The 26,797-nt window shown below is 42.2% G+C and overlaps 1 long non-coding RNA gene across 1 annotated transcript in view; it reads right to left on the reverse strand.

Annotated features, from left to right (window-relative positions):
* Positions 1–26,797, reverse strand: part of LOC142070152 (uncharacterized) — a 343,262-nt gene that overhangs the window by 224,530 nt on the left and 91,935 nt on the right. The window lies entirely within an intron of this gene.

Consider the following 26,797-nt stretch of genomic DNA (forward strand, 5'->3'; position numbering starts at 1 on the left):
AACTGATGTACAGGAGCAGAGAATCTAGCTCTATTTCCCACCCTGGTAAAGTTGTAACTGTTGCTGCTGCCCCCTGGGACTATTGATTAGCCATTGAAATCTTGTTTCAGGTAACAATGAGGCTGTTAACTTGGGGGCATAAGAACAAAGTCAGCATAACTCGAATTGGTGTAACACATTAGGAGCCCGTGGTTTTTAATCTGTTCAAGTCACTTTTCTGCATGTTCTCGCCCCCATCCTCCTATTGATATGGATCTGTAGCTATAAAAACACAATGGAAAGATCCATGCATTATACCAGAAATGGAAGGAGAGAAGAAGATAAATCCCCACCCTCAGTGCTGCAAGGAATTGTTCCTAGAAATAGGTTTCAGAGGAACAGCCGTGTTAGTCTGTATTCGCAAAAAGAAAAGGAGTACTTGTGGCACCTTAGAGACTAACCAATTTATTTGAGCATGAGCTTTCGTGAGCTACAGCTCACTTCATCAGATGTTTACCGTGGAAACTGCAGCAGACTTTATATACACACAGAGAATATGAAACAATACCTCCTCCCACCCCACTGTCCTGCTGGTAATAGCTTATCTAAAGTGATCAACAGGTGGGCCATTTCCAGCACAAATCCAGGTTTTCTCACCCTCCACCCCCCACACAAATTCACTCTCCTGCTGGTGCTAGCCCATCCAAAGTGACAACTCTTTACATAATCAAGTCGGGCTATTTCCTGCATAGATCAAGGTTTTCTCACATCCCCCCCACCCCCATACACACACAAACTCACTCTCCTGCTGGTAATAGCTCATCTAAACTGACCACTCTCCAAGTTTAAATCCAAGTTAAACCAGAACATCTGGGGGGGTGGGGGTGGGGGTAGGAAAAAACAAGAAGAAACAGGCTACCTTGCATAATGACTTAGCCACTCCCAGTCTCTATTTAAGCCTAAATTAATAGTATCCAATCTGCAAATGAATTCCAATTCAGCAGTTTCTCGCTGGAGTCTGGATTTGAAGTTTTTTTGTTTTAAGATAGCGACCTTCATGTCTGTGATTGTGTGACCAGAGAGATTGAAGTGTTCTCCGACTGGTTTATGAATGTTATGATTCTTGACATCTGATTTGTGTCCATTTATTCTTTTACGTAGAGACTGTCCAGTTTGACCAATGTACATGGCAGAGGGGCATTGCTGGCACATGATGGCATATATCACATTGGTGGATGTGCAGGTGAACGAGCCTCTGATAGTGTGGCTGATGTTATTAGGCCCTGTGATGGTGTCCCCTGAATAGATATGTGGGCACAATTGGCAACGGGCTTTGTTGCAAGGATAAGTTCCTGGGTTAGTGGTTCTGTTGTGTGGTATGTGGTTGTTGGTGAGTATTTGCTTCAGGTTGCGGGGCTGTCTGTAGGCAAGGACTGGCCTGTCTCCCAAGACTTGTGAGAGTGTTGGGTCATCCTTTAGGATAGGTTGTAGATCCTTAATAATGCGTTGGAGGGGTTTTAGTTGGGGGCTGAAGGTGACCGCTAGTGGCGTTCTGTTATTTTCTTTGTTAGGCCTGTCCTGTAGTAGGTAACTTCTGGGAACTCTTCTGGCTCTATCAATCTGTTTCTTTACTTCTGCAGGTGGGTATTGTAGTTGTAAGAAAGCTTGACAGAGATCTTGTAGGTGTTTGTCTCTGTCTGAGGGGTTGGAGCAAATGCGGTTGTATCGCAGAGCTTGGCTGTAGACGATGGATCGTGTGGTGTGGTCAGGGTGAAAGCTGGAGGCATGCAGGTAGGAATAGCGGTCAGTAGGTTTCCGGTATAGGGTGGTGTTTATGTGGCCATTGTTTATTAGCACTGTAGTGTCCAGGAAGTGGATCTCTTGTGTGGACTGGACCAGGCTGAGGTTGGTGGTGGGATGGAAATTGTTGAAATCGTGGTGGAATTCCTCAAGGGCTTCTTTTCCATGGGTCCAGATGATGAAGATGTCATCAATATAGCGCAAGTAGAGTAGGGGCTTTAGGGGACGAGAGCTGAGGAAGCGTTGTTCTAAATCAGCCATAAAAATGTTGGCATACTGTGGGGCCATGCGGGTACCCATAGCAGTGCCGCTGATCTGAAGGTATACATTGTCCCCAAATGTGAAATAGTTATGGGTAAGGACAAAGTCACAAAGTTCAGCCACCAGGTTAGCCGTGACATTATCGGGGATAGTGTTCTTGTTTTTTCCTACCCCCACCCCCACCCCCCCAGATGTTCTGGTTTAACTTGGATTTAAACTTGGAGAGTGGTCAGTTTAGATGAGCTATTACCAGCAGGAGAGTGAGTTTGTGTGTGTATGGGGGTGGGGGGGATGTGAGAAAACCTTGATCTATGCAGGAAATAGCCCGACTTGATTATGTAAAGAGTTGTCACTTTGGATGGGCTAGCACCAGCAGGAGAGTGAATTTGTGTGGGGGGTGGAGGGTGAGAAAACCTGGATTTGTGCTGGAAATGGCCCACCTGTTGATCACTTTAGATAAGCTATTACCAGCAGGACAGTGGGGTGGGAGGAGGTATTGTTTCATATTCTCTGTGTGTATATAAAGTCTGCTGCAGTTTCCACGGTAAACATCTGATGAAGTGAGCTGTAGCTCACGAAAGCTCATGCTCAAATAAATTGGTTAGTCTCTAAGGTGCCACAAGTACTCCTTTTCTTTTTCCTAGAAATAGTAGATCAAACAGCACACGAAAGGCTTGCTTGCATGTTGTCAGCGAATGCAGGCACTCTGCTGATTACTGCGGAGACGAACAGCAGGCAGGAGCCAGCTGACATGCACAGACCATATAAGCAAGGTGAGGACAAACCAGCTGCGACCTAAAGCATCACCAAAAAAAAACAAACAAAAACAAAACGTACTGGCAGCATGCCTCAGAGGGCAGAGAGCAGAGCATCCCTCAACACCCAGGAATCTCCAGAGCTACCAATCATTGTAGAAGAACCACCCAAGGCCAGATATCTATGGCACACCACCATTTAAGAAAGGAGTTATTCCAAAGATTAATTGGACCTTCTTTAACAAGGATACTGTGATTACATTGAAGTTACAATGCAATTGTAACTGCAGTCATGCTTTATTAATACATTTTTAATAATCATAAGCAGAAAGTTCACTATATCATTATTAGTCCAATACAGAGTTGTTACTATACTTGGATTCCAGCAGTGAATTACAAACACTAAAGGGGTAATCAGTAAGTTAACTCATTACTTTGTTAGATTCACAGAATACACACAGACATTAGATAAAACCATGAATACTCTTGCTAGAAAGTCACAGTATAACACTAGTTTATTTCTTAGAATTCAGAAAGATAATCCCCAAACTGAAAAACCTGGCTTCTCCCTAAGGCAGAACTCACTCCACCTTGCTTGAAGCTGGCTCTTTCCAGACTAGCTGTCTGCTGACTCAGTGTAGGTCTACACGGTGTTTTAAACCCCACAGCAGCAAGTCTCAGATCACAGCTCTCCAGAGTCAGGCTCACTCTAGGACACTGAGAACAGCTGTATAGATGTTTGGGCTCAGACCAGAGCTTCAGCTTTGAAACCCAGCCCCCTCGCCAAGCTCCAGAGCCCAAGCCTGAGGGTTCACACATCTGTTTAGTACCATAGCGCAAGCCCATTGGTGTAGACTTAGGCTCTAAGATGCACTACTGCAGGTTTTAAAGCAGTGTAGATGACCTAGGTCACAGGGCTTCCCTCAGAGTCCCCTAGCTTACAAGCAGGGCCAGGAAATCCCTCACACTTTCAGCTAGTTTCAAAATACACCACATACACAAGGTTCCAATTATATGAATGGGTGGTAATAATTATCTTTTGAAAAGCAAAACCACAACATAATTACATGGTAATTCCATGGCAATATTATAAAGTTGACCCCCTGCTCCTTAATAGAGACTTGGGCCAGCAATGGACCAGCAATGGGTCTGCCCGTTTCAGTGGGCTAGTGGGAAAATGGTGAATTACCCCAGGAGAAACAGGACAGGGCAGACGTGCATGCAAGCCTGATTTTGTCACATGGCTGGCAAACAGAAGTTTGGGGATATTGTTAAAGCATCGCACAAGAAATTCAGGGATGATTTGCCCCAACTTTTTTCCTCCTCAAGAGACTTTCTGCTCCCTTGTATTCAGAATGAAATCTTGAGAGACATATTGCATCATAAGACTATCATGACCCAGGAGACACAATAAATCAACCAGTATACCTTGCAAGGTAATTGTAGGCTAGTGGATTTGACCACCAGCCTGAAACAAGCAGTGAGCCAAGCCGCATTCCATTTATAGTTCCTTTCTTCAGGGCTCTATTCTCAAAACAGAAGCCAAAAGTGCCCTGTTCTTCACTGAGATTGTGGGGCCTTTTGGGCTACAGACCTGTGCAGCTACAGGAGAAGTGCTTTCACTTCTTACCTACTTTCCCCACCACCAGGTAGGGCCCTCCCTCTACATCCCCCAGCAGAGAATCAGACCCTATCAATAGTTGCTGTTTAACTGGCACAGCTGATTCCCAGCACCTGCTGGGCTTCCCTCTAGAACAGGACCAGGTTGCTCCCTGGCTATTAAAAAGTCCAGGGCACCCTGCTACACTAATCACCAAGCACACTACTCCCCATGAGAGATCAAACAGCTTGAAGCTTTAAAGAAAAATCAGAGTAGAATGAAGAAGTTTTTAAGGGCATAAACACAGGGGAAGAGGAGGCCACCAGATGTTACAGCTACAGGCATTGTGTTGGATTTGACCAGAGTAGATACATAGGTCAAGCTGGACATCCAGCAATAGAGGCAACCAAAATTAGCAGAGGCTTTTGAGAGCATAGGCCTTAGAGATAAGTTTGTCCTTGACTTACTTGCATAGCCTACTGACCGCTTCATTCACGGGTGCTAAGTCAGGAGAGAATGTGGGTGTAGAACAGTAGACTCACCGCAGGCACGTCCCCCTCATGGCAAGGTGTGGCAGCTGTCTTTCTGTAGCACCTCCTGCTGAGTGTCACTCCAGCCCTCGGATGGCCTAGGTCTTCTTACAATTTGGCCAGATCATGATTTAATTCCACACCCCTTTCAGGGTACTCCAGTCTCAGTGCGACATAAAACAAGACCTGAAGCTCCAGCCTATTCAGCCCCTCCTCCTGAGAGTTAAGACCAGCAGTCACCACCCTTCAGTATAGACCGTTTAAAGAAATCCTTCCTCAACTCCTAGTACTTCACCAATCCTGTTTCAGGCTCACCCTGGTGAGAACCCCTTGTTTCCTCCGCATCTCTGCTGCAGATTGAACCCCTTTCAGTTCCACTGCAGTGAGAGTCACAATTTCCTGTAGCCCTCACCCTTTCACTTTCTGTACCCAGGGTTTTCCCTGCCTCTAGGAACCTTCCCTGACACCCTCAGCTTCCTAAGCTCCCTAATTAGGTCTCATGCCCTCCTTCCTCAAGGCTTCTTGCCAGGGATCAGCCTCATGCCTGTGAAGTTCTTTCTTGCTCTTATTTCACAGTACAGACTCAGTATCCTCTTAGCTCAGGTTTCTCTCACATATCAGTCCAACAGAAGAAACTCCCATCTACCTGTCAGTTAGGACTTCTCCCTGACTTTTTTTCTACCCTCTGCACTTTCCTTTCTGAGAACACAGCTTGCACCCAGCTGTATTTGATCACCAATTAGGCCTAATATTTCTCCAGGTGCTACCCAGTGACCTAAATTAGGCTCAGGCTGCTGGATAACCCACCATTAACCAGTGTGAGGTTTATACACTCACTACAGTGAGCTATTGCAATAAGGAAAGTGTGAATTAGCCAACCATGAATTGTGAGCTACAGGGCCTTCAAGCTTTGAAGCATCTCTTTGAACCTGTACAAACTCTTTAAGCACTGTACAAACACAGGGCAAAAAGAGGGTCCCTGCCCCAAAGAATTTACAGTCTAAATATAAAACAAGAGACAACAGCTGGAGACAGACAGGGGAGCGCAAGGAAACAATGAGATAACATAGGTCAATGTGATAGACAGTGGCTCTGCACACCAGCAGCCTGGGACTGGATGTGTTCCAGTTTGCCAGTTAGAAGCTTGGCTTGGCCAATGTTTATCATAAAGCTGCTTCACAACATTTCACCATGAAATAAAGCTGTGACTTTGATGTGGTAACATGAGATAAGGAACTCTGAGGGTGGGAGGGGGGATGGCATGATAGGAGGGTAACTGAGCTAAGTCTCTAAGGTGCCACAAGTACTCCTTTTCTTTGAGCTAAGGAAGATTTAGAATGAATATCAGAGAATTTTTCGTGCCAGTGAGGGTATCTATTAACCTGAGCTCTCCAGATGTCCACTGTAAACAGGACATGTAAAATGAGAGTGGAAGAGGATAGATTGTGGAAAACAATCCTTCTCTGGTCCTGATGCGACTTAATAGATCTTTTCCACTGAGATGACTCCTACTACCAAAGGGACCTGAATATCTTGGCATTTGAATCTGTGTTTATATTTTAATGGCTTTTAGTGTGTTTGTGGAACAGTTTGGGGGTGGGTGGGGGGAAATGTGGACAGGGAAACACTCACATTCTAGCTTAATAAGCATGGTCATGATCTGCCCCCTTCATAGTATTTCTGTCAAATATCAAATTCAGTGAGTTTGGTAATAATTCCTTTCTAATTGTGTATATTTATTAGATTGTGGCTCTTTGGAGCAGGGACTCTCTTTTGCTAGGGTGCTTCTACAACACGTAGTTGGGACCTCAAGGTGCTACTGTAGTAATAGTAGTAGTCATAGTAAAAAAGAAAATAATAATAATAATTAATAACCCACCCACTATCTCAAGCCCATCAATGGTTGCTAGAGACATTTTAAAAAAACATGAGAAACATAAACCTAAATACACCTACAAATACAAAATTAGAACGTGGAGGCATACCTATTAATAATCAATGCTGAAAATGAAAAGTTACTGGAAATCTATCTATCAATCTATCTGAGATATTACAAAATGAAAACCCTGGTGAAATCATCTCTAATCTTTCTGCCGTGTTAAATAATAGACCATTTTTCTTCTTTGTTTCTGTCAGCTGTGATTGATGACACATCTTTTGCTAAGGATATTATGGAAACACACATACAAATAAAACCACAGCCTGCATTGTACTTGTCCGCTGAAGAGAAGACTTGCAATTTTGACACATACAGTGAAAGACTGGCAATTAAGGGGAAAGGGATGGGACACTGGATGTGGATGTGTGATGTGATGTCTGCCTGACTGCCAGCATCATGGGCCCCAATGAGTTCCATCGCCCAGGACTTAGACTCCTCTATCATAACTTTGCAGTTATAGCATCCCAAGAGATAGTATCCAGTTTTTTTATTCAGGTCTGTCCTTAAGGGGAAAAATAAATCAGGATTATACTAGAATTTTGAAAAGAGTCTTTCACTTGGTAGTTCAAGTAAGAGAGTTTGAGAGGCATGATCTAGTAGCTTCAGCGAAGGACTGGGTGCCAGAACAGTTGACTGCTGATCCCAGACCAGAAACTGTCTCCCTCGACTTCCTTCTATATTGCTGAGAACTTTCTGTAGTCATTTTCACCTGAGCAATGTGAGTTCAAAACCTTATTTGGTGGCTTTTTAAACTCACTTTGCACTGGCATAAATGATGACACCATGTACAAAGCAGTAGAGAATCAGGCTTCCTGTGTAGCCTTGGACAAGTTCTTTAAGTTAACAATTTTCAGACGTATCTTAGCTTAGGTATCTAAAGAAATAGGCCCGATTTTCAGAGGCGTTGAACTCCCCTTACCTTCCATAGAAGTCAACTGCACTTTTGGCTGCTTAGCATCTCTGATAATCAGGTCCTTTGGCTTTTACCACACTGGGCCAGCTCCCTACCTGGTTTTAATCACCCTAAATCCACTGATGTAATGGAGCTATGCTGATTTACACCAGCCAAAGATCTGGCCCAGAGTCTCTGCCTAAGTTTGCCTCTCTGTAAAATGTCGATAACATTCACCTGTGAGGATTAGCTACATAATATTGTCACAGTGCTCTAAACATGAATGTGCTCCATAATTCTGTCCAGGTGGGGACTTGTACACAGAGTTTGATTTCTGGATATATAGGGCCTGATTCTCATTAACATTAAGGCCCCTTTACACCTCTCTGGCAGTGTAAAAGGGTCTTAAAGTGAGTGTAAATGTAATTTTTATGCATGTAAAGGCCACTTTATTGTGCCAGAGCAGTCTTCGTGTAAATGAGAATCAGGCCTTTAGAATCTGCTTGGGGATCATCACCACCTGCCAACCTGAATCACCACAATGAAACCAAGAGTTACAACAATGTAAAACTGGAGTAATGTACCCTAGTCCAACACTTACCCTATATCTGACATATACAGGGTGGTGCTTCACTATGGGATTTCGTATCACCAGCATTTTAAAGGGCTATAAAATAGATTTATGAACATGCTGGGGTGGGGGGAATAATGACTAAATACCTGACATTATTTATAGTACCAGGCATCTTCAACACATCCACAGGGTGGATATTGTTCATTTACTCTGCCTGGGTCTTGGGAGGCTTAATCAATAGTTGTTATTATTATTATAGCACAAATGTCTAGCAGCCAGAACTGAGATGAAAGCCGCTTTGTGCTAGACGCTGTAGAAACACAAAGTACGCCATGTCTGCCCCAAAGAGTTTACAGTCTAAACACACAAAAGGTGAGTAAAGTGAAGGATTATTATCTCCATTTTACTGGTGGGGAACTGAGGCTCAGAGCTATTCAGTGATTTGCCCAAGGTCACCCAGGCAGTCTATGGCCAAACCAGGAATTGACCTCAGATGACCTTAGTGTCTGGTCAGTCCTTTCAGAACATGACCATCCTTCCTCCCTGTCTTATGGAGAGCTCGCAGAACCTTGAGTGGACAATATTACAGCTGAACAAAGTGTTATTAATATTAAAGTGATAACATTCTAGGCCTGATTCTGATCTTACTTACACTGACTTTCTTACTAGTGTAACTCTATAGATGTCAGTAGTTCACTCCCATTTTACACCACTGCAAGTGGGAGTAGATTTTGATACACCATTTTCTTTCTTCCCCTTGTTCATCTGTAGGGACACCTTTAAAAGTGTCTGTGTCTTGCCCTAGCTCAGACTGTCGTGTCTCTCTCTCTCTCCCTCTGCATGTTTCATGTGCCCACTTTCTTACTTCTTCTTAGAGCCTCAAAGGGCGGCTCTGTTTATGATCAGCTAATACATTCATACAAAGAATGAGATGTGAAGTGTGCTCTTAAATATTACCTTGGACACTAATTAAGTTGAATCCGAAAGTGAGAACACATTGACACTGTGAAGGTTAATGAGCTAATCCTTTAGCAGAGGATACAACCTTGGCTTGGTAGTACTAATTGTTTTATTGAAGAGCATGGAGGTGCATTGTTCCACAATGTCCTGGAGCATCGCAAGTGCTATTAACATTAATGGTAGTGGTATCTACATGTCCTTTGAGTAACTGGCACTTGGAAAATATTTTCTAGGGCTTGTCATTTTCCATCAGGATGGCAACAGATATTAAAAAGTTGTGTGTTTGGAGAGTGGGGGGGGGGGGTTGTTTGTTTTGCTCTCTCCGATATAAGACACAAACCTACCACATTATCAGAAATTAAATGTGACCTGACATAAAACCTGCAGCCAGAATAAGAGAGGGTAGAATGGAAGCAATATATCTATTGTTTGTTTTGACTATGAAGAGCCAGAGGCCGAAATGCCCCTTCCATATGCGGTTTCTAACACTGAGGCTAAGGAGAGAGACGGCTGAGATGGCAGGAGGCTATGTAGCAATGAGCCTCCATGTCAGGAAAGCACACTGCTAAGAAATGGACAGAGGGGATCAGACTCCAAATGCAGCAAGTAGCTCTGCCCTGGGTGGATCTTAGCATCCTCTGACAGACACCTGAGGGATCTAGTTCATTTTTACACTTTGACAACATTTGCATAGCTTCTGGTGCAAACAAAGTTTCACTGAAGTGAAATATTGAAGTATTAGCATTAGTATTAGTCGTATTACTATAGAGCCTTTGTTCTAGGTGCAGTAGAAACTGCTAACAGACAGACACAATGTCCTGGCCTTGAACAGCTAATAATCTAAGAATGCGGGCTTTTCTATACTACAGATTATGTTGGTATAATTTATGTCACTCAGGGATGTGAATAAGCTACCCCCCTGAATGACTTAAGTTACACCGACCTACATGCCAGTGTGGACAGCGCCATGTTGGCAGGAGAGCTTCTCCCACCAACAGAGCTACCGCCTCTTGCGGAGGTGGTTTTATTACACCAACGGGAGAACTCTCTCCCGCTGGCATAAAGCGTCTTCATCACACGTGCTACAGCAGCACAGCTGCGCCACTGTAGAGATTCCAGTGTACTCTAGCCCTAAGCCTATAGACAACAGCTGGATACAACAACCAATGAAGAGGGAGGGAGAACAAATCATTGCAGATTTCCTTGAATGGACCAGACCCCAAAAGGTTTGTGGACGTGTGGCCTGTAGCTCTTGGCTTGAGAGAATCCCTTCCTGGGACTCTACAGCAGGGTTGCAGTCATTAGAACAAACTGCCTTGGTTTTCAGTACTCCGAGATATCTTGCAATGGATTCTACAACTTCCTGTCTCCGGGGACTAACAATGGACCTGACTAAAGAAACCATAGAGGCATCACATTCCCTATGGAAATATCTCATGTCTCTCTGGGGTGGATATTACGCATTTTTTTCCTGCCAGTGCACCTTGCTGAGCACACTCATATGCTCAGTAATAACAGGTGGGTATTTGCATATGTCTCCTGTATAATGCTCTGTGAAACAGGTCTAGCAACAAAGTACCATGATCACTGATCCTTCAGAACATAGGGCTAAGCAGATATGAACACTCAATTCCCATTCATTTTAATGGGATTTGGTTGTCCAAAGCCCTGTATACAGCAAAGGGATGGGATAAGACCTTGCCATTTATACAAGAGAATGAGAACATGGCTTAGGTCAATTGCTCATTGAAGTCTTCTTCTCCTATTGAAATTTCCTTCCAGATACGTGGCTAGGTGAACGTTCTCAGGATAATTTTTCTAAAAGCACTAATTGCTCTCTGATCACGTACCCACACTAATGGGGAGCCCAGTTAAAGCACAGCACAAACTGACCTATTTTTTAAAACATTCCTCCTAAATGCTTACGAGGCTTCAGTCTCCCATGTCAGTGTGGATAAAATTGCCTGTAATAATAGCTGCCAAGAAGGCTCTTGTGGTAATTAGCAGAGGTAACATGACAGAGATATATGGAGCTGAACAGGTAACTCCCACAACTCCAGCATTCTCCCGCCAGCACAAAATGAATGTCTCGCTGCTCTCAGAGCACTGGGGCAGCAGCAGAGACATCCCCCAAGTCAGGGCACTAGGGCAGTGAGGTCATCTCCATGACTTTATCCCGAGGCAGATCATCAATAACCTGTTTGCTGCCCAGGGTATGTTTGTTTTATCAATTACGTGCTGATTCCTATTTTTACCAAGAAGAAATTTAAGATCAATAACCAGCTATTGAGACTTTCAGACTGTTTCAAACTGACATCCATTCTTCAGTCTAGAGGAATAAAAATGTCAGTGGAATAAATTAAATTGCTGCATTTACCTCTCCCCCAGTCTTAATTTGCACACATATTCACAAGCACACCTGTGTACATACACATGTACCACGCAAACACATAAATGGTCACCAAGCCTGCTCTTGCAAATGCTCTTACACGTACACACTTACATGAATACATGTCCTTACATGCATGCTCACACATAGACTCAATAGACACATGCCTTTATTTATGTGCACACTGAAACACCTTTCGAAGCATGCGCATGCCCCCCTCGTGGGGTCCCAGAGCCCAGGCTCCAGCCCGAGCCAGAACATCTACCCTGCAATTTTATAGCCCCGCAGCCCAAACCCTGTGAGCCTGAGTCAGCTGATATGCGCCAGCCATGGATGTTTTATTACAGTATAGACATACTTTTAATCCTCCAGTGCAAGCTCTATAGTCTCCTGCTCTTAGTTGCAGATGCATGGAAAGGGTCTATATAATTTCAAGTTTAAATGATACGCAGCTCCAGAACATTTCATCTGTGGAGCTTAAAGTTCTTTTCAAACATTAATTAGTCCTCTCTATGTCCCTGAGAAGTAAAGGTAATTACACCCATTTTATAGATGGAGAAACATGGACCAGGTGTGGTGAAGTGACTTGACATTTAACAGAACAGCCAGAAAGAGATTCCCCAGAACCACTGATCCAATCTTAATCTAATCACTTGATATAGTGACAGCTTCACAAAAGTTCTCTCAATATCCCACATCTTGCTCTGCACATTTGTCCATGCCAGGCTGGAAGTCTGGGCTCTGACAGAACATTGCATGCAAATGAACAGGAAACATACATATTCATGAACTATGGTCTTGTAATTAAAGCCCCAGATGGGGATGGAAGAGACAGAGGTTTGGTTCTCATTTCTATTACAAACTGTCTGTGTGACCTTGGGCACGTCACTTGGGGCTTGTTTACCTGTCACGGCAACGTGCACTAGAGGGGTATGATTTCTAAAGCATACCAATAAGTTGTGCACTACCTCCCTGCGTAGACCCTGCTGGTGCACTCTAAAAGCTCCCCAGTGTGTGGTATCATAGTGCTGCGTGACACTGGACTGCATTAATACTCACTAGGGAACTTTGAAAAGAAAAGGAGCTACAGCTCACGAACGCTTATGCTCAAATAAAATTGGTTAGTCTCTAAGGTGCCACAAGTCCTCCTGTTCTTTTTGCGGATACAGACCAACACAGCTGTTACTCTGAAACCTGTCATTAGGGACTTTAGTGCAGGCAAGCAGGGTCCAGTGGGTCCACCCTTTACTGCACGTTGCTGTAAACATGTAGACAAACCCTTATTCTCTCTGTGCCTCAGTTCCCCCTCTGTGAAATAGGGATAATGATACTCCCTCATCGCCACCTATAGTCTGTGTAAGTTGTCGTCTCTTCCGGGCAGTGACTGTCTCTTACTACATGTACACAAGGCACCTGGCACAATGCAGCACCAATCCCAGTTGGGACCTCTAGATTTTGCTTTCATACAAATTAATAATGGTAATAAAGACAATAGTGTTTGTGAGCAGGAAATGAAGCTGGACAAGTTATAACAAAAGAACCAATTTTCATATGCCAAATAACAAACAAAACCAATCTGCTGTTGTTGTTAGTCTTCTTTGGAAAGACAAGCACTTTAAAAAAAGGCCCCAAAGTTTTCAGTCAAAGATGCTGGCAGGGCTAATAAATAAGGGGAGCTGTTTTAATAGGAGTGCTGTCAGCATGTCCCCTTCTTTTAACAAATAAATGTGACAAATGAAGACCATCCTCCAGCCCCCTATGTTGCATCTGCAGTACATTTCCGCAGTGGGATTATTCCTTTCTGGAGTGAGAACTGATTGGGCTTCACACAAATGAATCCCCTGTCACTGCTGGGAAAGCTCCTTAGTGCTTCAGCAAGATCCTGGTTGCTTGCATTCGCACTTAACACAAGGTCCCCTAATGACCCTAGAGATTTTTAATTGATGCTGGTCATCAGGAAAGCCTGGGTTTCATACTATCACCCACCTTCAGCACTCCTCCCAGTTCACCTCCAAGACGGAACTGCGGTCTAGCGTATTGCTTACGCAGGCTAATGATACCAATTTCCCAGCCCCCAGCAATTGTGCCCAAGGTTTTGGAAGCAAAGCCAGTTAGATCTCTTGAAGCTATGAGCTGTGTCTCACTAAGAGGCTGTGCTGAGACCCATTTAAGAATAACATCCTGACATTCTTTGGGCCTTTCTGCTCTCACACAAGTATAAATCCTTTGAGGCCAGTTCGGTTACACCCATGTGAACCAGGAGTAATTCTAATGAGGTTAGTGCTGTTACAATAATGTAAATCAAGGATAACTCCATAGACATCAGTGCAGTTACACTGGTGTAAAGACAGTGTAAGTGAGATCAGAATTAGATCCTTTCTATGTACATGAGTATTTGTGTCTGGGGCAGGGGGGAAGACATAGCTAGAATGAACTAAAACAGACAAGATCAACTCATGAAGAAGAAGAAGACGACCTGAAGAAAAACTCTGTGTATGCTCAAAAGCTTGTCTCTTTCACCAACAGAAGTTGGTCCAATAAAAGATATGACTTCACCCACCTTGTCTCCCTAATGCCCTGGGACCAACACAGCTATAACAACACTGTAAACAAAAGATAGATGAGTTTATCAGCGGGACCCAAATATTCTGCCTGCTACAGTTTATTATCACACACTACCAATAATGCCAAGGTAAAATATTCATGCGCTTCCATTATCCTAATGTCCGTGATGATAATGGATGCCATTACTAGCCATCATGCCATCTGGAGACACAACAGTTATCATCTCAGCATCATTCTTTAGTTTAGGTTTAAGAATACTGGCATTGGTTGGCATTAAATCCTAACTAGTCAGCCACAACACGTATGGCGAGGAGTATGAAACACCAATAAGTGGTGTAATATACGTTTCATGCACATGACTAAAACCCTATTAAATAAGAGAAATGGCACCACCAGCATCTGAACAGCTAACTGCACTGAAGAAATATAAAACTGTCTCTAACAATGATAAATCCCATGGATTGCTTCAACTGCACAGCTGGAAACCTACCATGATGTGAAAGGAACAAGCCAGTTGTAACTCTAGGACAAATCAAGAACCAATCACAGAGAAAGAGAGAGCAATTTCTATATGGGCTCAAAGAAAAAGAACACAGAGGAGCTCATCTCAACACAATGACCTGCTTAGAAATGACAATCAAGTCTAAAATTTCTATTAACAAGCCAACAAAAGAACCCTGCATTTTTGCTCTCACTCTATGGGATAATTTACGCACCTTGGCATTAAAGAATGTGTAATCCAAAAATCGCCTGCCCATTGTCATAGCAGAATGGAGACAGAGAGTTATATAAATGGGTGTCACTTAATGTGGGCAGGAGACTGGAAGGGTAGTACAGGCTCATAGAAAATAGGCAAACTTATTTTTTGCATCAAATCAGTAGACTGTAGAATAAATTTCCAATGGAATTTATATTATTACTGTTTCCTCCTACTTCATAATGATAGTTAGCACTTGTATAGTTCCGTCCATCCGAGGATCTCAAAGGGCTTAAAACATTAATTAATGAAGCCACACAACGTGCCACCGTTATCACCACAAAGTCATATTGATGCCCATTTTTACTGATAGGAAAACTGAGCAACACCAAAATCAGAACCCACATATTATAACCTTCATTCCTAGGCGCTGACCTCACGAGATACCCCCCACTACAACACACATACACACACTCTTGCGTCTATGGGAAAGAGATGAGGAACGTGAGGATGGAGTCTTTAATACCTTGTCTGCAATTTGATTCAAAAGAACTGTCTCCCGAGCATAGGATGAGTAGGCGATGATTCCATTTGATCTCAAATCCATGAAATCTTTCATGAAATGGAACGTCCATCCTCAGCACCATTCTAGTTTTATCTCCGCAAGTGGAGTTTTGTCAAAAAAAGAAATTTTTCATTAAGGAAATTTGTTCTCCAGGAGGATACGTCAAACAACACCAAAAATTCTGTTCACAACCAAAGTTTCCAGTTATTTTTGATGAAAACCCAAATATTTTAGTGGACAGCAACTTTCTTTTTGCTGAAAATTTTCATGAGGGGAAAAGCATTCCCCAGCCAACTCTACTGGAGATGAGCAGATTGTGCTGCTTTAATGACTTGTGCATTGGCTGGGAAGGTAAGAAGGGACAGTGATCAAATATGCCTATTTCCATTTGCAATGGCCATAAGAGAGTCTGGGTCAGTGAAGGCTAGCTACCTAAAAAGCAGGTGGGCAAAACTGAAACACAAAGTTAGGCTTTGAGCCATTTTGCAGCATCAGATAAAACTCATACAGTGCTTGATTCAGAGGCAGCAAACTACTGTATCTGTCCTGAGGAATCTTTCATGTCTTTTGTGGATCTTTGGTGTCCGTGTACAGCAGGGAGCAAAGATCTTCAAGGGTCATGAGACATCAGATGTAAAAATGGGCTCTTGTGATCCTCAGACTTCCCAGGGGAGTGGGGGAAAAGATAACATGCTACTGCAATCTTTGGTATAACATGCTTTTCAACAGGCAGCCTAGATATGTGAACAGCCCTAAATCCCTGTGGTACTTTGATTAAGTTGCATTCCCCTTTCTACTGGCAGTAGATTTTCAAGGTTGTTCCCTCTAGTCTTTTTTGCAGACTTATACCTACTGCTAAAAGATTTTGAGTAACATTGTGCAGTCTACAGAAACTGAGAGAATACAGCAGTCCTTATTACTTCCTTAGTATTAAAGAAAAAAAACAGTTCCCCTTATTGATTAATTTTCCACTTACACAAGAAAAGAATAGATCAAGAATTATTTTGAACATAATGGTCATCTCTTACAAAGAGCCACCGCAGCTTCGGCTTTCAGCAGCAGTAATAAAAATAAAATAATAATAAATAATAACTAGTTCTTATATAATGCTCTTCGTCAATCTCAAGGTGCTTAATACGACCAGAAGAGTAGAGACATTCCAAGACTAAATAGCTTTAGCCCTAAGGCACTGGAGTACTGCTGCTCCAGAACCAACCGACTGAGAGCTTCCTTGTAACAGCGCGTGAAGACTGTCTTTTCTCTCGGTACCTGGTGTATCCTCCACTTTCCTTAAATCTCTGAGCCAGTGAGGTTCATTAAATCATTTCCCTGAACACCCCCTGAGCCAGTAATGGTTCACTGACGATACCTGCATGATACATCCCTGGGACACTTGCACCAAAACAACAGATTTCCTATATGAAAGCCAATTAATTAATAAAAAACACGTCAATAATGTGAGCCAGCTATGATGACTCTGCTGGCTCAGTCCACATCTTGAGCCTGGCCTCCTTTCTATCCCCTTTCACTGACTTTAGAGTTGGAAGCTCTCTTGCTTTATCTGCTCATCCCTTCCCTCCACAGTTTTATCCAAAAAGAAAAGGAAGACTTGTGGCACTTTAGAGACTAACAAATTTATTTGAGCCTAAGCTTTTGTGAGCTAAGGTGCCACAAGTCCTCCTTTTCTTTTTGCGAATACAGACTAACACGGCTGCTACTCTGAAACCTGTCATTATGCAAGGCACTGAATTTAGCCGAATGGAGTGGAAATCTATCAACGGCATCCGGTGAAGTGAGCTGTAGCTCACGAAAGCTCATGCGCAAATAAATTGGTTAGTCTCTAAGGTGCCACAAGTCCTCCTTTTCTTTTTGCGAATACAGACTAACATGGCTGCTACTCTGAAACCAGTTTTATCCAAGTTACTGAGCCTTTTCCCCTTTTGAAAGGCCATATCCCCAGCTAGTGTAACTTGATGTAGCTACATTGATTTCCTCAGGGCTACATAGATTTATATCAGCTGATGATCTAGCTCTAAATTTCACCTTTAAGACTTTCTCTTCTTTTCTAAACAGCTTCTTATACCACCCTTCTCACTACAATATCTGAGCGTCTTCCATAAATCAACATTACTAACATCTCTTCTCACATGTGGTAGATGTTTTTTATTCATCCTGATTGGCATTCACGTTGTGCTCCCCATCAATACTGGGCCCAGGCCAGGGCAGCTAATGATGCAGACCAAATTTGGTGATGAATCCTGGTCACATACGACCTGAGACACATTGTGCATATGCTAAAAAGAAGATTCCTTCTGCAAAGAATTTTATAATGCCTCTCTTGGCAATGGTTTGCAGTGAACTACATTCCCAATCTAATTAATTTTGAATGATTCCCTGCTCCTCAACCAGAAATCATAATTGCCACTAAGTAAAATTACAAAATCACTACCCTTTCACTTTGCACAAATAAACTTTTTGTGACAGATATACCTTTATTTATCGGTTATTATTATTATTAATAGTAGTTATTTAAAGTTTAGGTCAACAGATGAGCCACCCACCATGCTCTGAAAGTCAGCATGATTACTTTCTGGATGGACAGGGAACCACAGAAACAAGAGATTTCCATATTGGATCAGACCAAGGGTCCATCTAGACCAGTATCCTGTCTCCAACAGTGGCCCACATCAGCTGCTCAAGGAACTCCCTTCTGGGCAATTATGGAATAACCAGCCAATAGGGAAAGTTTCTCCCTAAACCCCTCAGTTAAAGGTTGGATTATGCTCTTCAGTATGAGGGTTTATCTCCCTTCTACTCTGAGCAGGTTAGAGAATCAAGGATGCTCCCCAGAAAACATCCTGGCTCCTGTTCTCCACATTAGGAATACAGGGATTATAATTATAGAGATGGTTGGAACTGGAACACCAGATTAAACCCCCTTTTCCAAAATTATGCAGAAGTTCATATCAGGAAGTGGGTTTGGCTGTGAGTTTCACAACTGGGATCTCCCTCTCTAGTGGACTGATCTAGACCACCAGGCCCATATGCCCTTGAATCCAGATTAAAAAATGAGCTTCACAGCTCAGGGCTTATCTTTGTAATGGACTGCCCCAAACTCTAGGGATGTTGCATCTGACTGAGAAGCCAGATTTCACCACTTGGACCCATCTCATGTTGTAGAAGTGAAGAAAACTGGCTGATCTCAAATGACAGACTGGTGCACAGAAGAAGGAACCGTGGACTTAAAAAAAAATGTCATTTTGTTTTCTCCTTCAAGTTCTTCTGACGTATTATTTTATTTTATTTGCTGTTTTTATCATGCTCTAACTTGGCACACTTCTCAGCATCAAAGAACATTGCTTTATTGTGACATTTTCAAATGAAAACTGCATGGCAGTAATAGCTTTCCAAAGAGCGCTCATTTACCTTGGCAACGCTTATGTGTTTCTGGGAGAAGCGGGGAGGGGGGAAAGATGACGACTCTGCATAAAACCAGCGCTCTGAGCAAAACTCTGTGAGAATTATTTAGTAAACAAGCTCCCATATTAGAATGGTGGTAAGGAAGATTGCATAGCCAGACTAAATTACACTTTACAGGGATATGGCACTGAATGGCTTTCTACTGAGGTTACGCTTAAATTATAGCTCTTGCTAAAGCAAACAGCTCATGATTTCTATGTGAATTTGAATTATGCATCCAACAGGCAGCATATTTATAAGAAAAAAAGTCAAGTCAATAGATTGCTAAATTGCTGCTACATTTGTAAAGGACAAAAATAGCTATGATAGTAGGACATCAAAATGCAGCCACAAACACAATTATACACCCTTGCCCAGCAACTCTTGGGAGAAGTAATTTGGCATGTTCTATACAATGGAGATGGGTGTCAGTATAAAAACATAAGATGGCTAGACTTCTGGGTTGTTCCCAGTAGTCATCATTCCATGTCTGTCCACTGGCACCTAAGAAATACCCTCAGTGCAAAGACTCTGTAGAGACATGGTCATAAATTTATTGCATTGACTTGCAATGGACATCTGGACTGGGATGTCTTCTGGAAATAAGTCATTGTAATTATATGACTTCGGGGCATTTACTAAGCAGCTTTCATCCAAGGACTGCAGAGCGGCTCACAATTAATTACACTTGATAACCCATCTTGGGAGGCACATGAGTATTATTATTCCTATTGTATAGATTGGAGGTAACATTTTTGAAAGCACCTAAGAAATTTAGGCACCTAAGTCCCATTAAAACAATAGGATTTAGGCTCTTAAGTCACTTAGGCGCTTACCCTTGGAAACTAAGGCACAGGGAACATTAATTTCAAGGAGCTCAAACTCTTTAGCTCATCAAAGAGAAGAGTAAGGTGCAACTTCATCACAGTCTCTAATTACCTACATATGGAATAAAAATTTGATAACTGAGAGCTCTTCAGTCTAGCAGGAAAAGGTATAACAAGAATCGGTCGCTGGATCATTGAAGCTAGACAAATTTAGGCTAGAAAGAAGGCATACATTTTTAACAGTGAGGGTAATTAATCAGTTAAACAACTTACCAAGGGTTGTGTTGGCCCCTCTATCACTGGCAATTTTTAAATCAATATTGGATGTTTTTCTAAAAGATCTGCTCTAGTTCAAGCAGAGCTATTGAACATGAAACAGGAATTAATGAAAGGAAGTTTTCTGGCCTGTGTGCTGCAATAAGCCAGCTAGGGCAGGGGTGGCCAACCTCAGCCTGAGAAGGAGCCAGAATTTACCAATGCACATTGCTGAAGAGCCACAGTAATACGTCAGCAGCCCCCTCATTAGCTCCCCCCGCATCAGCGCCTCCCTCTCCCTCCCCACACCTCCCAATCAGCTGTTTCAGGGTGTGGAGGAGGCTCTGGTGTGGAGGGGGAGGAGCGAGGGCATGGCAGGCTCAGGGGAGGGGGTGGGAGGGAGTGGAGTGGGGGCAGGGCCTGTGGCAGAGCCAGAGGTTGAGCAGTGAGCACCCCCAGCACAGTGGAAAGTTGGCGCCCGTAGCTCCAGCCCCGGAGTCGGTACCTAGACAAGGAGCCGCATATTAACTTCTGAAGAGCCTCATGTGGCTCTGGAGCCACAGGTTGGCCACCCCTGAGCTAGGCCATCACAATGGTCCTTTCTGGCCTTTAAAAATCTATGAATCTTTAAAGTCATCCTGTGAGCTAGCGGCAGAATCAGGAGGAGAATCCCATGTTCCTGACAGCATTCTTTGCTCTAACTAAGGCAGTGCTGGTAGCTGTCAAAGGCAGTATACTGAACTAAATGGATCCCTGGTCCAATGCATTTTGGCAGTTCCTATGGTCCCAATGCAGGAACCTATGGAGAAGAGGGAAAAATAAGGGGAACATAGGTGTAGCTCCACCAAAGCCCCTCCAAATAATTAAAATCAGAGCCTATTCACTCACTGAGGTGGGCTTTTCTGAGCTCTTACATCTTAATTGGCTAATGAAATAACACAGGAGATTGTGTCAGGGGAACAGAGTGATTCCTCAGATTTACTAACACCATACAGGTTTAGTGTGTAGCCCTCTTGAAGAGGAAACTTGCTCCGTACTGAGTGTGGGAGAGCAAGAAAAGGAGAAGGGAGGCAGGATGGCCTCTCTGGATGTGGTGGCAGTCTAGATATACACTAAGTGTGTGTACAAGGCCTAGTACAATGGTGCCCTAATTTTTTGTAGGAGCTCCTGGACACTAATTTAACAAAGAATGAAGGAGGAGGCAGCAGCAGCATGGGTATGATTTAGGACAGAGCTTATCCCCTTATTTTGCCCAAAGTATTTTGCAGTGTTTGTCAGAAATTAATTTCTCAGCCTCTTAAAATTTGTAAAAGCCGTGCACTATCCAGGGCAGAATAATCTCGGAGGTAAATACTGCATAAGCTAATATGGTGCTTCAGCTTGTGATTTTATTGTGCATTGATCCATAGCCTATTGACCCTCAATGTTGTGTAAATAACTGATTCATGGTCTTGAAACAAAAGATCTAGAGACACAACCCACTGGGAAAGTGATGAGCAAATTTCAAGTTTATTTTTATATGCACATTTGGAGAAGGATTGGTCAGAAAGTGCTGAAAATTTTGCGATGATTTTTTTTTTAATTTTTGAAACATTTCCACAAGTGTTAAATGAAGAAACATTAATGAAATTCTGAAAAATAAAAAATGTGACTATCTCTAATGTACAGTGCCTAGCACAATGTGGCTTCTAGTCACTACCATGAAACAAACAATAAATAATAACACTCTCTTTTTACAGTGTGAAAATGCCAACAGGAAGAAGGGGGAAGAAAAGAAGGGACCATAATTGTTTTACAGAGGCTATTAAAATGTGCTATTAAAATACGCTTAATGAATAGATATTAATATCTGGTTAGAGTTGCTGTGACCTCCTGTCTTACAGATTCCATTTATGCCTTCTTTGATGAAAGTTCTCCGCGACTGCAAAGCAAAAGGGCAAACTGATTTATGAACAAGACTTATTGTCGCAGTGGCAGATTTGTATAATGAGAAATATATTAAATCTAATGAAGGGAGAGCGTGCCTTTCCAAAGCAGTACGTTTCCACCATGATTAAGTGATTCAATATGCCTCAGTGGATTAATTTAGACAATGCAGCGGGGCATGGAGGCACCGTTGTAGCCTCTTGCACTAATGACAAATACTAAGCAATGCCAAATATTTGTGTTCTTTTTTAGATAACAAGACAAATATCAGGGATGCTAACATCCCCACTGATTGTGCTGGAGGAAGATCTATCAGAGGTCCATCTTTGAACATCAGCGTGTGGCAAAACTGGCTTCCAGAGACTGGAAACATACAACTTTAAGTGGTGCATGGTACACTCCAGCTGACAGCAGCTAGCTATCACCCATCTTAATTCCGCTACCAGTCCTCTAAAGAGCAACAGTGAGCCATAGGCCCATCCGTCATGTGCTCTGATTCCTAAACAGGGGGATGTTTGTTTTTAATTGCATCACATTGCAGACTCTGCACAAAGACAAATCTCATGGGTGACACTTGGAAGCAACATTTATGGAGCGCGCCCTTCCATTAGCCAGGAATAACTCTTCTAAGCGATAGAGACTTTCCAGTTTCTGGATGAAAATGTGGACAGCCTGATTCATCACTGCCAATGTAACTCCATTAAAAACACCCAAAAAGAGAGGGGAAATGAGCCAGTTCCTTAGCTGCTGTAAATCAGTGTCGCTCCAGTGATTTGGATTTAAACCAGCTGAGGGTCTGACCCCATGCACCCCTGCAAGTCTGTGCTAAGCATATGCTGGACTATTCCAGAACTAGGGGCATGCACACAATGGTCCTGATGCTTATTTACACTAAGGCCTCTTTGCACCCTAGGGCAGTGTAAAGGAGCCTTAAAGTAAGTATAAATGTAATATATGCCCACTTATAGGACACCAGGCACTGCCAGAGCTGTGAGACATATTTCTGGCAAAAGTATCACATTTTGACTTCAGCTTGAACACATATTCCTATGGGTCAACTGGAAGAGGCCGTTTTAGTTTAATATTTGTATTATGGTTGCACCAACTGAGACCAAGGCCACATTGTGCTAGATGGTATGTATACAAACAGTGAGAGATAACCCCTAGCTCAAAAACCTTGCCATCTAAATGGATATGATGGAAAAACCTTGGGGAGAAGGTCCCAAAGCCCAGGCTTCAGCCTGAATGTCTACACCATACTTTTATGGCCAGCAACCCAAGCCCCATAAGCCCGAGTCAGCTGACACGGGCCAGCTGCTGGAGTTTAATTGCAGTGTTGACATACCCTAACCTGCTCCGTTCTCTATTCCATAAACCATCAATTCCTTCTCCAGCAAGAAGTGCAGACCGGGACAACAGGCTGTGCTGCAGTTTACTGTGGAGTTTGGAGTAGCAACTTTGCAACAGATTTTAGATAAGCAGAGACTGAAGTACAGAACCACGCCAAGAGAAAAAATTAAAAATGGAATATAGTCAAAAGAGCTTCCTCCCCACCCCACTAAAAAGATATTGATTAAACAAAAGAATGGTTGTGGAGATGCTGGAAAATGGGGGTGTAGAAGCCAAACATTGATCAACTTAATTAAATTTCTAATGAAAACAGAAGCAGCCTGTGGTGATTACTCTGTGTAACTGAGACTAATACACCAATTAGGCTAATTCATCCCCTGATGCTCTAAACACAGTTATAAATTTAATCCATATTTCTTCTTGCATGTCAACAATTGATTTCCATCATTCAGTGGAAGCTTCTGGTTTGGACATGAAAAGCAAATGATGCTCATTCGCCAGGAAGAGGCAGACATCCCACTCGCTGCTTATTTCCCCATGGGGATTCTTCTCTCTCTTTCTTATTCATTTCCACAGGAGACTTAATCCTCCCTAAATCTTTAACAAGGCCTGTTCCAGGTGTTATTAATTACTGTACTTTGCAGGTTCAGGAGACAGAAACCCTGTCTGTGTCAGAACAAATGCACAGTGGATGCCGAGAGATTTTTAAAGGATTTTGTTTCTACAGTCAAGTGAAAACCTCTGCATGGGATGATGCCCAAACAACTCCTGCCTCTCCCAAGTTCCTTGAGCTGGAATTCTGAAAGGAGCTAAGGAATTTAGGAGCATTGCTCCCAATGAAATTTACCCCTGCTGAAGGCCTATGAAGTTCACCTCCTCTGGGATTCTCCATCAGAGTGTAACACCACATGATAAGCTTTAAAGCAATCTTCTGTCATTTTAACTCTGCTTTTATTTTAATTATACTATGAAAAACTGGCACAAAATTTAAAACTCTTTCAATTTATTACCACAGGAAACTTAGGTGTGACCAGAACATAGGTCAACTAAAATAGCATTCCCTGAGTCCATACCAGAAGTGGTCCTTTTCATCCATCACATAATATTTGTTAATATTTTTACTTTACCAACATCCCAGCATCTCAACCGTAGTGTGCAATTTGGAGACTGTTCCCCCAGAGTGAATGCATATGTCGGCAACTCTGTCTGTAAGACTTTTCACCTGCACATGTAAGTGTCCCCAGGTCCAAACAGCAGTACAAGTCTGGAGCTTTCCAGACCTTGCATTCTCTTGCAACAGTATTTGAGGCGAGAAAACAAACTTCTTCCATACTGTAAGTTGTAGTGCTTTCTAGTGCTTTCACTGATAACACACTGACCAAGACTGGGTTTGGGGGTTTTCCCCACAAACTTCATAGTGTTGGACCCTTGTTAATTTTTATACCCTGTACTAATTAGCATTACCTCCCTTGTACCAAATTTTTAACTTTTCTGTGGTGATAAAAGAGGGCAACCTTCCTTGTTCTATGTCACTGAAGGCCTCTTTGACTTTATATAGCATATAGTTCCCATATGTCTTTTTTTTTGTCTTGTACCTTTCATAATAGGAAATTAACTTTATCTTGTACATTTAAAAAAACATTTACAACATCACACATAAAATAGTTAAAAGCTCTTTATCAGTGAATTCTTTGCTTTGTTGATTTTCAAAGTACAACACTCTAGATGCTAATTCTGGCTGCAACATTTGCTCATTAATATTATTAAACAATATTTCCTTAATAAATTTAACCTTAAGCGATTAGTTGATTTGTTTCCAATCTAGGGCATTTCAATCTTTTATACAATTGCATAATTTTAAAGCAATTATTCTTTTGCCATTTATAAAATGCTACCATATAGGTTTTTACTTCCTAATAATATTTATTTTACATCACAGTTAAACAGAACTTTTGAATAAGATCGTTAATGGTTAAGCTGCGTTTCTAATATTCACTGATCTTTCTTGGTGCTGTGTTGGTTTCTGCTTCCAAACAGACAGCCATGTGAAAAAGGAAACACAACCGATTGTAGCGTCTCTTTGGAGTCTCTATAATATTCAATTAAATAGCATGTCTTATTTACATTTGTTTTACCCTTTTTACAATATACACTACATGTTTGCATGGGAATGTATCTTCCGTCCATAGTGCAACCCTTACCCTTTATTTGCCATGAAATCGTGTTCGCCATATTAATTTTCACATGAAGTTTAACTGTTTGTTTTGTGCTTAAAGAGTTTCCATGTACCTCTCCTATCAAAGTGATTGTCTAATTACTCAGAGCTTCATAAGGCTCAGTGTTCCTAACATTGCTACCTTTGTGACATGTCCCACTTTCCCCGCCAAAGTCACAGCAAGTCCTCTGGTCCCTATTTTAAAAGAAGTTGAACTTCACAAAAGTATTAAGATTCCCAAATGGTTAAATGCTAAATAACAAAGCCAGATAACTCCAGCTACTTGTGTTTGGCTTGAGAAGGGAAGGGGAAAAAAAGAATTTAGCAAAGGCTGCAGGGGAAACATTGGCAGCTGTTCAAAAAGTGTCTGTCGGTTTTTGCAACTTTGACTGGAAAATTCAAATGGATTTTGGCTGGAATCTTTTAAAAGACAATTAATTTTAAACATACAAAATGGGGTTTTACAAGCCAGGAGTGTTTGTTTATCTCCTTAAAACCTTACATGATTACACAAATGTATTTTGCGTTTCTTTTAAATATTTTGCTCAGTACCCATGGTGTTGCTCTAACTACTTTTTACATAACTAAACCTAGATTACATTCATTACTTGTACATTCAGAGGCATCCAAGTTCAGATGGAAATCCCTTATTTCCTTTTAGTGAGTTTGACTAAATTGTCCATAGTCAAATGATTCAAATCAGATTGTCTCTCTGCCTACAGCGGTAGTTTACAATTGATTATTTACAGACCATTCCTTTGGGAAAGGGGCCCATTTTCCTTCAGAATGGATGTAAAGGATTCTGGGGACAAAAGCATAGTGCTGGTAGGTCATAGCCGTCTGACCTCTCCTTGAAAACGTGTTTGACTTCCAGGGTTTCACCAGGTGAGACTACTCTGAGTTATACTGCCCTAACCAGTTTTATTATCAAACCAAGCATTCTTTTTTCCCTTCTTATTTAATGTTACCGCCAATATCTTTACTACACCAGCCTGCTTAATCCTTTCAGTACTCTGTAAAGTTTTTAATGTCTTCATAAATGCTCCCTTGAACTCCTCACTCTCTTGCCTTAAATCGTTTATTTATCTCCCAAAGTGACACATTTCTCAGCTGATTTCTCTTGGCGAATCTGAGCTTATCTTTGTGGTTTATTTATTCATTTATTTTTGCACTCATTCTTTAGTTACAGTTGCTGTTCTCTCCATGGGTGCCCTTGGGTCTTATTCTTTAAAGTTTTAGTGCATTTAACAGACCTTTGT

The sequence above is a fragment of the Caretta caretta genome, chromosome 26 (genome assembly GCF_965140235.1).
Source record: "Caretta caretta isolate rCarCar2 chromosome 26, rCarCar1.hap1, whole genome shotgun sequence".
Lineage (NCBI taxonomy): Eukaryota > Metazoa > Chordata > Testudines > Cheloniidae > Caretta > Caretta caretta.